The 14,446-nt window shown below is 39.9% G+C and overlaps 1 protein-coding gene across 1 annotated transcript in view; it reads left to right on the forward strand.

Moving 5' to 3' along the window:
- The first annotated feature begins 9,956 nt into the window (after positions 1–9,956).
- The window catches only part of LOC126577850 (transcription factor Ken 2-like), a 31,939-nt gene continuing 27,449 nt past the window's right edge, over positions 9,957–14,446 (forward strand). The window contains exon 1 of the mRNA XM_050239827.1: positions 9,957–10,584. The gene's annotated coding sequence lies outside the window, so the exon portion shown is untranslated. The remainder of the gene's footprint in view (positions 10,585–14,446) is intronic.

The raw sequence follows: 14,446 nt of genomic DNA on the forward strand, positions 1-14,446 counted from the left end.
TTGGTGTCAAAGACAAATCCGTTGCATCGATAAATATACTCCGATTCGAGATTTGTGGGATCGATGGGTAGAAATTCGCATACAAACACCATGAAAATTGGTGCCATGATGGTCCGCGAACCCATTTAAGGTAACCTTTTATTTTTTTCGTTTCCTTTGATATTTTTATGAATCTCAATTTATATATATTTTCATTTACTATAAAAACACCATAATGAAAATTTCAAGTAGATTGGTTTTTTTTTTACCAAATGGTGCAAATTTAACTGCAGGGTTAAATGAAGTAAGAATTGTTCCAAACTTCATTTAAGTTTTTCGTTGACAAATTACGAGTGGAAAACATTTTATTCTTCACGAATACCTCAATGTTTTAATACATTTGAGCAATACAACTCATAGAATTAAGCATACGGCTCGTCCGTCCTTATATATGTTAAAAAATATACAACTCATAGAATTGTTATTATGTACATTACCATTCGTCACAATATGTATAGAGCTTGTGCAATGCATCTTTAATTTGGATTGAAATATTCGGAAGTCAATATGGTCATGTGACAGACGTAGTAGTGAATAAGAACATTTTGGAAGTAGGGGCCTGATCCGCTCTAGTTCTCGAATGTTTATACAGTATAGATCTTTTTTTTTTTTTTTTTTTATTATATTATAGAGGTTTTAAACTTTAACAGTTCTTTCGCCTCTTTAAAGTATAGATCTGTGTTTTAGACAGTATAGGTTTTTGGCAAATGCATCAAACCTTAGTATCAGTAATGATGTTTATCTCTCGTAACATTCTATTTGTTGTCAGGAGCATTGTGGGAGTGAAGGATTAAACGTGAAAAGAGAGAGAGTAAACGAGTTTCGAAAGCATCATCGGCTAAGTTTTTTTAGATTCGGTTATTTTCTTATCTGTCCCAATGCATGCAGTTCTAAACAAATTTTGACGGTTTTGCGGGAACTGTAATTTTTCAGCGGGACGATCGATTCCCGATTATGCATTTCTTTGGAGTTTTGATCGTTAGAACTTCTTCCTTTGCAATTCTCTATAGTGCTCTCCTCAACCTATGGTTCTCTTTTCATTTCAGCCATATTCCGGTCAAAGGTGTATTTAAATGCTTAGTTAAGATTCCTCCCTTTTGTATTTTAGTAGATATCTTCTTGATCGGTTGAGATTTTATGTCGCAATAATGGAAACAGCAAGGTGGTCCTATTTGATTGTCCAATGCATTTCGAAGATGTTCCGCAAAAAGGACAATCTTATATGAATGAATCAGTCGATCTTGTTCATTTAAAGCATTTTTAAAAGCTCATATCAGTGCCTATAAATGCCACATAGTTTTGGTTTTTGTACTGCTTAAATTGGCGAATCTGTGATGATCTTGGTAACATGTGTAGAGGTGGTCCTATTTGGATGTGCGACACTTTATACTAATCTCAGAAAATAATGCGTTTCCCGACAGGTCAATCTTTTGAGAACGTTTTGGGTAATTGTTCATACTTCAAGGACGTTGTTATAGGAGCAAGTAGGGTGAGACAGAAAAGAGAGACACGAAAAAAGGGAGGAAAGGGGTGAAAAAACAAATGATCAAGAGTTGATGGGGATCGAATGCGAGAGCGGGCTGATTCAACATTGGAGCGAGCAGGCTAGCAACAGGAAAGCATCCAAAGGTGAATGTGAGGAAGGAAGATTCGTGGCGCGAAACAAATTTTTGGTGACTTGCCTCACCTCATTCGACCACCAATACGTCATCCGAAACCTGTAAACAATGCGAAAGTCACTTTCCGGCCGAAGTCAGCCAGTGCGCGGTGAATTTGAACGTATACGTGTCGCACCTTGACTGCACGGCCGCGGGACCATAGCACTGTTGCATGCGGAGCTCTCACTGCTGTGCGGTTGGTGTTTCAAGGTTAAAGCCAACACAGTATGATTTCACTGCCGGGGGAAGGTCTGCGGCTAGACCCCTACTCCACTGCCCCCACTGCCAATATGCACACAAACACGCGGACACGGACACAAACGCTTCTGCGGCTGTTGCTTCAAATCCATCACAGTAGTTGTCTATTGCGTTTGTCTCATGCTCTTCCTCACGGCAAGCACCGCTTCTCTGTCGCTTTCGTCTTTTCTTTACTCACTATGAATCTTGCTTTTCATATTTCCTGTTGCTATCTCGCTCTCCCACCGCATGTCTTTGGTTGGACATTCACTGACATTTAGCGTTGGCCGTCCTCGTTGGGGTCATTTTTGGTAGTGTGTGAAATGTCCCACTGCAAGTTTCATTAGCCTCGAGCAATTTAGAAGTCTTTTGCTTTAAACAAGCTTTCGTCCTCAACCCGTTACAATACGCTACCATCATCCCTTTTAATAGTATGCTCCTGATTCAAGTATAGTCTCCAGAGTAGTATTCTGAGTTCCGAAGGTTTTTAAAAAATTCATCTTCAGGGCAGGAATGTCTTTGAGGAAACAGACGGTACATAATATGTACAGGTTGAGGCAAAGAGAACATCATCGCATATTTTATAACATTTCCTTTTATCTTTACTACAAATTTACAAAAATGGTTCCGGTGAAAGAGTTAGAGAGATACACATTTACTTTGTTAGTTTGGATAACATCACGCATAGCGATAAAAAAAACAACAACAGATCAGTAGCTGTGAAGCTGTGTTCTTTCATATCCTCACGCATTAACATGAAATAAAGAGCAAAGAACAAATAAAACTGCACAAAGCATTTATACCTTAACCGTATGATGATCGCACATAATACTGCAGCTTGTACCTATTTGCGATCGTCCTTGCTATGGCTGAGCCACGTGCAATTGAATCGGAAGATACACAACTTCTTTGTGCAGCTGCTACTGACCATGTTTAGATACGCGGTTTTATGAGAATAGTGCAATTAATTAAATGATTAATTGGTATCATGAACGTTGCTAGATGTGATTTCCTCTTACTTCTCAGCCTCCAGAGTGCTTGTGCGTAGGCTACAAACATTAAAACTTTAACATGGTAGCGTTTGTTTTACTTTAATTATTACAATGACATTGCTCCTGATCTCACTATGTACGTGAGTAATCTCTTCACTGGTTTAAAAACGTCAATGTTTTGCAGTACACTCCTATACAAAGCCGCCAAAAGAAGGAAGTATTTGTCTGAGCAAATTCAGCGTAGTTTGAATGAAGTCATTGCATGCGGGCCACATCTAAAAGGAAGTTCGATTGCATGAGTGCATCGCCGATTGACAAAGAACGATCCAAGATTGACGATAAGCTGCACTATACCTATCGTGACTGCTTTATTCTAATTTCTTCTGCCAAAAGGAGTATAAAATAAAACAAACGGCCCAAGCGACCACTATTTCTTCATCTCTCAGTGTCTCCGTGCACAGCTGTGGCTTGCGCCAATAATTGAATAAATTAGGACACTATCAACTATTGCGTTATTCAATTATCAACATTTGATGTTCCCTCGAACGATAGATATGCTCACAATCGTAGGAGAATCCATTCTTATCAAGATTCCACCGATCCAAATCGTCTAGGAACTGACTAAGGATTTATCCACCAGCAATAAATAAATAAAATGTTACATAGCCTTCAAAGAACGCATCTAAAGAGAAAGCGTTAGCCGTTTTTTCTCCACTCTTCCCTTCCTTAATTTTGGTACTGTTGTAGATTCACTTGTCTTTTCGTATCACATTCGTGAACTTGATCGAGGAGGCCCAACCTGCCCTTCAAAACATTGTTTGTCCATGATAAATGGCACCCTCATTAGTCATGTTCTGATATTTGACGAAATCACTTGTAGAATGCACTCTAAACGGCTCTCGTTTCAAGCTATCAAAAAAGACACTATACATCTTATAGCATTAATCGAGGAAGCGAGCAGAGATCAGATGAAAAAATAACACTGGAATCTGCCGCCGCAGAAACTTATGATGCCGAAATGTTGAAGGACAATACTGTGCCAGCCAGGGTCACATGATCTCTGACTTTGACTCTCAGCGAACATCACATCCAATACGACGGTGAAGGTGAAGAGATCATTGAAAAGGTTTCAACAATGCTTCCATCGTCGCTGCCTTTTTTCAATGCCTAAGACAGTTACTGCGAAGATACCTTTTTCGGCAAACCTAGAGGTAGTCAATGGCCTGACAGGAGCAGGTTAAATGATCTTTTCCATTCCACCAATTCCTTGATTCATCCGAGATGTAGTCAGTGTTGATATGGTTCGATTGGTTCCATGGGATATGTTCGATCATCTTCTTGCGGACAGAACCGGATTGCATCAATCCCTGCAACCTGCAGAGGATATCAGGATGTTAGCGGATTGAGGAAAAGGCAATTTCTCCGAGCAACAAGAGGCAACTTCGGCAGAGCTGAATTAAAGTTAGGAGTGACTCGAAACATTAGAGAAAGAAAGAGTTTCGGTCGCCAATCGGAAGCCAATCAACTTTTACCGAACGCTTAAAATAGGACCCCTTTCATATTTTAGCAACCTTTTTCGAATTTGAGTTCATCAGTTCTCAATCTTGTAATCCTCCTATAAACAGTGAATTGCCACAAATGTTTTATGGTATCATCGAGTGTTTATAATTTTTTTTAAATTAAATATCATTTACCAGGTGTATAATCTTTAAACTGCTGTTTGCTTATAAATGCGGGCTTACAGACCAAATTGATCTTTCATCGACATGCCATATTGTTTTTTTGTGTTTATTTGACACCTGTTTACATAGAACAGTGCACATCATAAGTGATAACACACTACAACATATATTTTTTCTTGAGTAACCATGTCTAGTTTTGTGCCAGAAAAAGAGCGTTTGCGGGAAGCTCCATTTTTGTCCTTTAATTCGGAAAAAATAAACGTTCAAATTTCATAAAATGCTTGTAGAGATCTTTGGTGACAATTTGGTATTGGACATCGTTAATAGATCCCAGGCAATCATCATTTTCTACCGCTAGACCAAATCGCTTTGAACGCAAGACAATACTGTGCGTTTGGTTGGATCAGATGGGTTTTGTCTATTATGAGCAGTTGTAACCTTGTGAAACTGTTAAGGCACCAGCAAATATTCAAAGTACAACGTGATTTGCCTGAAACAAGGCCAATTTATGATCAAAGACATGAGAGGTTGAGATTCCCGCACGACAACGCCCCATCGCACTCATCAAAAATGGTCCATAATTATTTGTATTCAATAAACTGGGCAGTTCTATCTCACCCCGCTAATTAACTAGACCTGGGCCATTCCAAATATCACCACTTTTCGACGATCGGTCACGCGCTGGCCGAGCAGCACTTCGATTTGTATGAAGTTGTCGGAAAATGGCATGACGGGTGGTTTGTGTCGCTAAATGAACAATTCTTTTGGCATGGTAGACACAAATTGCCCAAAAGGTAGGAAAAATGTATAGCTAGCAAGGAAAAATACTTAGATTAGTTTACTTTTTGGATTTCTATTTTTTTAAACGTGTGTTTTTCGACAAAAACCAGCAGTTCTAAGGTTATACACCTGGTATAGATAATTTTTCCAAAAATATATAAAAAATTTCAAAAACAGCAGGCATTTATTTACCATCTTTTTCGGAATCATGGTTTAGCTGTTTTTTCCACGATGATTGCTCCCTTCACACATTTACCTACATTTCTTTAGGTATAATTTTTATATCACCCAAAGAGCGGAAACGAATTCGGAGGTCATATGATCTACCACGGGAAGCTGCTCACGGTCGTACGAAAAGTGGAAAATAATAGGTAACCCTCGACGATGTCTTGAAACAGAACGGCAATACGTTGCGTTCAGCGAAGGTTTTTCTATTTGATGTAGTAGTAGTAGTAGTAGTAGACCTAGATGGTGTGCCACTGAAATAGCTGATTCCGCAATGGGTCCTGTTTTGCCCGTTTCAACTCAAAACAGTATAATTTAAAAGTATAGCATCATTTCTACGATTCAATTAAGAGGTTGAGGGAAAAGTGTAACCCCTTATGATCGTGACTGCATTAAAGATTATTAAAATTAGTGTATGGAAAAAAGAAACATCCTCGCAGATCAACTATTTTCTTTAACATTTTCTTCTTTGCGAAACGATAATTTCATTGGTAGGTATGCTGCCGAAGCTCATTCTGTTCTGTGTTGGGTGTGAGTGTGTTAGATTCTGCGCACATCTACTTTCGAATCTTCTAAACTAAAAAACGCTGATGAATAATGAAACAAGAGTGTAAAAGAGGCACAAATCATTGCACAACGCACAAAAAGCACAAGAGCAGGCGCAGTCGACGACCAAAAAGGGGCGGAATTTGAATGATGGACTGAAGCTGTATGCGTGTGAATGTGCCTCGTGCTATGCACTCAAAATCATTTCAATGTCAATTGACCAAAAAAAGGTTATCCATTTTGGGTGCGAAAGTGCGGAACAAAAAAAATGCGTTGCAAGAGTCGGTGGTGATCGCCGTATTAAATTTGGTCGAGTGATTCCACGATGCTGTCTAGAGGTCAGACACGCACATCGTATGTACGTGTGAAATTTATTTTACATAACGAACATATGACAGGGAGCAAGCACACACAAGCCTTTTGAAACTGGTGGTTAAATACGATCATACTTCAGCATAGCTTAAATATGTGATAACATAACGCATTTTACATAGTTTTACTCAAAACATATCTTTGAGAGAAATCTTGATGCGTAAGGAACGATCATGAAGATTTTGATTCACAACATTTTGGCATCTAACCAGCGTTAAGCTAATAGATTACTTTTTTTCGCAACTCATGTCATCATATTTTCTATTGCCTTAGTAAAAGCTTCCACTATCTTAATCTTTTGAAATTTCCCCGTTTCTTTTTTCTTCCAGCGGTACCGCAACCTTCCGCTTATTATACACGACATTCTAATTAATTGACCTTGATGTGTTGAAGCCGTCGTGTTTCCTTTCGCTTTTTCTCACTTCATCCGCTACGTGTAGCTCTTTCACTCATACTGTACTGCGCACACACGGATATGACTTAGGAACTTAGGGTTTCGCAAAACAAAATCTGTTTCGTTAGCGTTTTGCGCGCGAAGCTCGAGAACAGCTTCAGCATTGTTTTCTTCCTTAACACATTCATACGTCGCATTGGCTATTCCACACAGACTGTAAGCAGAGAAACTATATGTTAAGGATATGATACAATCAATAAAGTAAGAAGATATGGACAGAAAATTCAAAATATGCAAAATGTATCGTTCAGTATCACAACTTACTTTATTTGGATAATGAATTGCATCTATTAAATTACAAACCAACCTTGGACGACTGCTCTAGTTTGGAGGATTCAGCTTGAGTTGTTTGTTTTTATTATTCTTTTTATTTTGCTGATGGAACTCTATTAAGAAAGATTACGAATAGCGATTTTTTTTAATGGATGGATTTGAGAAACTATATTTGATGTTTTGATGATCATTTTAGTGGCTTACTTTCAATTCTAGCATTGAGTACGAAAGCGTCCCATGAATGGGATATCTCTTTTTATCTATGGAACGTCTCTTTTTATCCGGTATGTTTTTTTTTTTTTATTCTTGGCAATTATCTGGATATATTATATTTGATTGAATTCCATGAGAACATTACAAATCATCGAAACTTTGTTAACTAACAATTTCGCACCAGCGTTTTCAACAAAGGTTGCCCTCTACAAGATGACGGCAAACGAGAAAACTAGGTTGCACAAGAAAATGTCAGTCGTGCCCATGCCCATTGCTTTCGCTTTTTAGACAACAACGGCACCGCAGCTCAACCAGTCGGACGATCCCTTTCAGTTGCCCTGTGAAGGTCACTAATGCCGTAAAGTCTTACTCAATAAGCTTTCCGTTGATGAATAGGCGGAGGTGGTAGCTGGTAGCTTTGTATGGGATTAATATATTTATTTTATGGTGAAGCATTATTTATGCAAAGCTAGTAAGATTAAACTCAATATCTTAAGTAAATATATTAAAATAATATATATATCAGATTTAAGGCTGTACTGTTCAAGTAAATTGTGTGCTTTTGCATGAAATGCTACTCAGTGATCTCTCTAAGTTTAAATATCATTAAAGTTATCAAAATGATCAGTTTCGTTATTCTTTCACCATGCGCACACACTGCACAGCTTTCACACTTTGTCCGTGAAATTGTCTTTTTCTGTATAACTGCATTGAGAAGAAAGGTAATCAAACCGTTTTAGGTTACGAAAAATAACATTTTCATGCAGCCATCTGTAGCAGTGTGTGTTGCTAATACCGATGAGTTGAAATAACATTCTGTATAACGTAAACCAACAAATAACCGCTCCAAATTCCTACTGATGTCTTGTCAACACCATCATCTTTCTCCGTAGCATTTTGCAGGCGAAGGAAAGTAGAGCCAAATGTAATTCGATCATTGAGAAAGATAAAAGTACGAATATAGCAATGAAACATCTTCGCACAATTCAACAAACAAAACCGCATTGGCACACTACTGCCGAGAAGAAAGAAGAAGTTGCTCGAGATACGTGTGGGACGAGTGGGCGTGAGAGTCGATTAGGTAATATCCTCTGAATTTCTTAGTCGGCCTTAGTTAGCCTGTCATGATGTATTTTTTTTCTTTTTCCAAAGAATTGCATGAACGGGTCTCTGAAACAATGAAATTTATTGCTCACTCTCCTCTGCACCGTCATGTTTCACAACGATCACCTTCCTTTCCTAATGCTTATAGCTTGTCGTGGCTGCCAAGCGATGTAGTAATTTTCCTTTCGCTTTTCCTTCCAGTTTGCTATTTCTATTGCGATGGTTTTTGCTCTTCATTTCTCTATGGTTTCTCATGGTTTACTGAGTGGCTTTTTTATAACGCTTCTCGATCTTTTGCATGTTTCACGTTCCAGGTATGTCAATGTGAATCAGAAAAATAATTAAATTAATCTTTGAAACGCCTAACAGCAACACACCAAACTTTGAAGAATATCAGTTCTTGAAGATGCAAAAACTAAATTTAACGACGGCAGCATATATACGTAACTTTAGCTGATCGTCATAGTGAGGTGGACAAAAAACCATTCTTCTTTTTGCGTTTCTCAAAATTTGGTAAACAAACCTTTTTATAATAGTAATAATAATAATAATAATAATAATTGTATCTTTTATATTGGCCAACGGAACATTCATCCTCGGCAACCCAAGAGCAATATCCTTCAGCAGCAGAAGAATGGACTTGGTCAACTAACCCAATACACGCACGCACACCGATTCGAAGAGGGACGGCGCAGCTCAAATCAGCCCAGGAATCAGATTCAGGAAGTTTGGAAATGGCACCATCGAAAGCGCGCAATTCGGTTAGCTCCGTTCGTCGCTTAAGCCACAACAACTTTCCGCACCGTCCCCGTCGCTAGTGATGAGCGTGCGAACGAGATGAACCGAACCCGAAGCCGAAACCGAAAGACAACGACACGACCCAGTGAACAGTAATGAACGCCTATTTGGTGCTCCCGAACAAATTTCGGAACATGCGCATGAATGAAAATGAACAAATCCATACAATTATGTTCATTTTGTTCTCCTTCCTATCCCTTCTCTAGAATCTAGCCGTAGATTCTTATAATGTGGACGAAGGGTCAGCCTGCTCAAAGTGCTTGAAGAGAGGTGCGAATGGTGCGTATTACAAAGCAAATGCTAGTTGGTCGACAAATGCTAGTGATCGGTAAGTGTTCATTTTTGCATTCATTTGCCTTGTCTTGGGTTAGCAAGTTGCATACCTGCCTCTAAGTTCCGCATTGAAATTTGTTCGGGAGAACCAGATAGGAGACCCAAGCCTGGTGCCTTGTTGTTCTTTGAAAGGCGTTCATTACTGTTCACTGGGTCGTGTCGTTGTCTTTCGGTTTCGGCTTCGGGTTCGGTTCATCTCGTTCGCACGCTCATCATTAGCGACGGGGACGGTGCGGAAAGTTGTTGTGGCTTAAGCGACGAACGGAGCTAACCGAATTGCGCGCTTTCGATGGTGCCTTTTCCAAACTTCCTGAATCTGATTCCTGGGCTGATTTGAGCTGCGCCGTCCCTCTTCGAATCGGTGTGCGTGCGTGTATTGGGTTAGTTGACCAAGTCCATTCCTCTGCTGCTGTTGGATGCTGTCTGCTGTTTACACGTCAAGTCAATGCAGCGGACGCTCTTGGTGTGCTTGCTTCCGGTCGCGATGGTCGTATAGCTTCGCGAGTTATTCTCAATTCTGAGCAGGAGTAACGGCAAAGGCAAGTGGTGACAAGTGTTAATAATGGTATACTTTTTGAAGTTTTGAAAAAGATTGAAGGTTCAATCACGTGCGTATATCAGTTATCTGTGCAATAGTTCTATACTCTGTCAAAAATCGATCAATCTTAACAAGTATGTTGTTGTTGAGCGATATGCCCATATTACATGCAGTTCAGTGTATGAGAGAATCAGTGACGTCTTGCAACACTTTTGTAGTGGAGAATCGGTTCTAAAAAGTATACCGTTACTTCCAAAGTGCATAAATCAGTGAAAGAACGGAGCAATCATCGGCAGGTGTAGGGAGAGAAAGAGGATCAATAAGTGCTTCCATACTGCGGGTGAGTGTCTTGTGAATTCATAGTTTAGTGGTTTGTTTGATTTTTTCGACTGTAATTTCTGCCTAACCTAGGATTTTCTGACTATGTCTCTGCGAAAAACAAAACAGTTCTTTGTGCACAATTGGCCATTTTATTCAAACAATCCACAAAATCAAACCGAAAAGAATTAAGTGAGAAATGACGATACGGTAATGCAATATTTCCACATTGCAGAAGTGTGAATAATGGTGAAAGTGTGCGCTGAAAGCGAAATAATGGCAAAGTTGTACACGTTACGAGATAGTTACGCAAACGAATCGACAAAACAGTATCACGAATGTCTACTAAATGGTTACTGTTTGGATACTGTAATGGATGCTGTTATCCAGTGCAAAAAAAAGTTTAAAAAAAATGTTACACCAAATATCACAGTGAACTACATAGCGAACACGAGAAGATTGAAATATTATAAGCACAATATGTTGGGAAATAAATTGAAAATTCGCACTGAGCCCATTCGATGCAGCGGATGCATCGAGCTAAAAAATTACAAGCAGTATAATTGTGCCGTTGCCACGTGCTTGGTTTCTACAAAGATCTTACTTAAAACATTGAACTATAAGTAATGTATGGATGGTATCCCTTGGACATGCGACAAAAATGATTGTGATTGTTGACTGTGCCTTTAAAAACATAAATTTCTTACATCCACTGTTGTAAAACAATGATCCCATCATGCATATACAAGTAGAGTTTTGCATTTTACTGTATCGCAAAATCCTGCCTTAGGATCGTTTAAGAGTGTCTCTTAACTCCCAAAACAAGTTGATAAAAAAATATTATAGTAATCTTACATATCTGCTAAAGGCTAAATGGCAGCCACAATAATTGCCTGGAGCACGAAAAACGAATTGTAAATCAATAAAATACCACCGTATTTGACCTACCAAGCACTTACAGTTGGCTGCCACAGAGTCTGATTGCATTCATTGTTTATTTTTTTGAAACATTTTTCTAATCTTTCACCGTAAGCATTAATCAGCACCTGCGTTATGGGGCTAAGAGCTAGAGGTTTGTCTGTTTGACACATAACCTTGAAGGTGCGAAATGGCCAAGAAAGCAATTCAACGTCCACGACATCGGCTGCTGTCAGAACTGTAGCCTTGGAACGTCTTTGATAAATTTTGTTGGTAAAGCTATTATTAAATTGTTACTAGGCAATGCAAATGCTTGGTTTCAACGAAGATCTGAAGCACAACAAATATTTTGATTGTTTTGTTAAATGACGGCCAATACAAATCCAAACAATACAAAAGCCCTTTTTTCTGCACACAGATAGTCATCGCTATTTACCATAGATAAACAATCGATTCAAAGATGTTCAATTGACTAGTTAAAAATTTTCTATTTGATTTGTTATAGACTATGCTTTGCTGTTCAGAATAAAATGGAAGTGAACATGTCCAAAGACCCAAAGCGATGGCTTGATTATAATCATCGCCGAATCGCGTCAGCAAACGATTTCTATTTGATGAAAATTTCTTGTACAGCGGGCTGTCCTGCGCGGCTATTATATGTATGTGATGCTGGACTGCATAGGGAGCAGGCAATTGGTAGCTCTCCCGAGATGCAGTTTGCACGGCCTCCGCAATCCTAACACACCACACCCCTTGCATACAGAGCCCAGCCCTTTGTCTTCCCTCCCTCTCTACTTTTCCCAAAAGGCTACATACACAAACACAACGAAGGCCGTTTGAACGCTGGTAAGGAAAGCGACAGGAACTAGGAGAAAATGGTTGATAAATAAGGCACACGGCACACACAATAAAAAAAAAGAAGTAAAATGCGGTCCATACCCATAGCTACAAGTCCGTCTAGCAACGGTTCTAATGGAAATTATATAAAGTATGCTTCTCAATTTTCGAATAATTATGCAAAAAATAAACCCGTAAAAGATGTAAAATTATTGGTATCAACGCCACTGAAATTGGTGACCTTGTTAAGAAATGCAGCGTGTGCGCTTAGTAGAGCACGAAAATGCGAAGCTTTTGGTTGATCGGTTTAAACGGACCGGAAGAGTGGCGTGTGCGTTGCGGTAGAGGTGAGCCGTCGCGACAAAGGAAGGAAGGGCGGTTAAGCAAACGATTCAATGTTTCGAAAGGACAGACCTACAAACAGAAGAGTGCGATCGACGTAACTTTAACGGTGACGCTTCAGCTGCACCAAGCTTGGTTGCGAAGGACTGGTTCCGTCCGGCTTTGCGTGGTTTAACCTTCGCTAATAATCCACTTTCTCTGTGAAGCGAACCGGGCCAAACATAATCAGCTCGAGTGGCGCGTGGTTGCGGCCGTGTCTTTACGCGACTATACGTATACATGTATGTGGGAGAGGCTAGTGTGCGTGCTTTCGCTTTCATCTGAAAGATCGCCGTTGCATAAGACTAACTCACGTAATGCGGCCAGATCGTCCGCCCTCCTCTTTATGTTTCCTTCATTTCACTCGATCGTTTCGTTGGCGACTCCGTGCTCTGGCTGAGGGCAACATCATCGTTCGTGCGGTAACATGCTTTTGAGTGAAATTTTGAAGTACGTACTTTCACTACCACCTTCTGGAGGGAGAGTTCACTTTCTTTCGCGTAATACCCCTGCTTATATCAGCTTCTTTTTTGTGCGCTTGCCCTAGAAAACCGATTGTGATGCTCTATCGAAGCGAAAAGTTCTTCACAGCTATCAGCACTTGCAACCATCGTAACAAATTGTTATGTTAAATATGTCTGTTTTATACAAAGAATTCAGTCTCCTTTTTCTGTCGCGATATGAGAGGAGTGGTATTTTGTCAAAAAAAAATTAAATTGATGAAAAACACTCCAAAGTTCCACGAAATAATAACATCCTGTAGCATACGACGAACATTTCTCCTACATTGTGGCCCGCGTTCGTTCGATCCATTCACGCGCACTTGGGCAACAGTGGCACGTAGGCAGCGACCCGTTTCTACAAGCCGATTCACTAATTTCGTAAATCAACAGCAGCGACCTTGCCACATTCAAAGTCAAGCGACCACAGTCGATCGTAGCACATCAAGCCGTGAGGCCGTTGGCCGTTCCAAAATAGTTTTCTGAGTTCTTCTGAGGCCGCTGAGCTTATGATGTGTCACAGTAACTATATGCAATCCAGTATCGCCTTCGCTTATTGACAACGGAAAGGCTGATATAGCATCACTATTGTAATAACCTTGTGCCTTATTAACCCGATTGCTCATTTTCATGCGCGTTGCGCACGTGGCCCAGTTGGCAATCGAGAACGTGTGACAACCATTTTGGTCCTAGGTTTCACAGTCATTTATTAGATTTTACCATTACCAAAAAGGTCCGGTAGAAATTACTACATAAATCTGGCATAACAAGTAGAGATACTTCACTGGGCACTTGGAAGTCACGTGGGGTTTCTAGATTTGTGGAGTTTCGAATATTTCAAGGCCAGAAGTTGTGTGTCTATTTACATAAAACTCTCACTGCACGCGACATGCCCGCTACACGCGGAACAGTATGTGACCGTTTGGTTTTCAAACCGATCATAAGATCACGTTTGGTTTTCAAGCGGAACCTTCAACTGGCGCACGATGACGTGATTGGGAAAATCCTTGGCTTTACCTTCCTGGTGACACTTGGAATTGTAAGGCAGTTTTTATCGACAGTGAAATGGGCAATGAATCTAGGTCAAACACTAAAACAACTTTTGACAAGAGAATGAAATCAACGGCCAGTTATACGTTTGCTGGAGCCTAACAATTCAAGGGTCAGGAATAGCTGGTAATATGCTAGTGTCGCAATACTTTTGCAGCCCCGGGAGATGCTCTACTACATTCAACGGTATACGTACGC

The sequence above is a fragment of the Anopheles aquasalis genome, chromosome 3, assembly GCF_943734665.1.
Source record: "Anopheles aquasalis chromosome 3, idAnoAquaMG_Q_19, whole genome shotgun sequence".
Taxonomy (NCBI): domain Eukaryota; kingdom Metazoa; phylum Arthropoda; class Insecta; order Diptera; family Culicidae; genus Anopheles; species Anopheles aquasalis.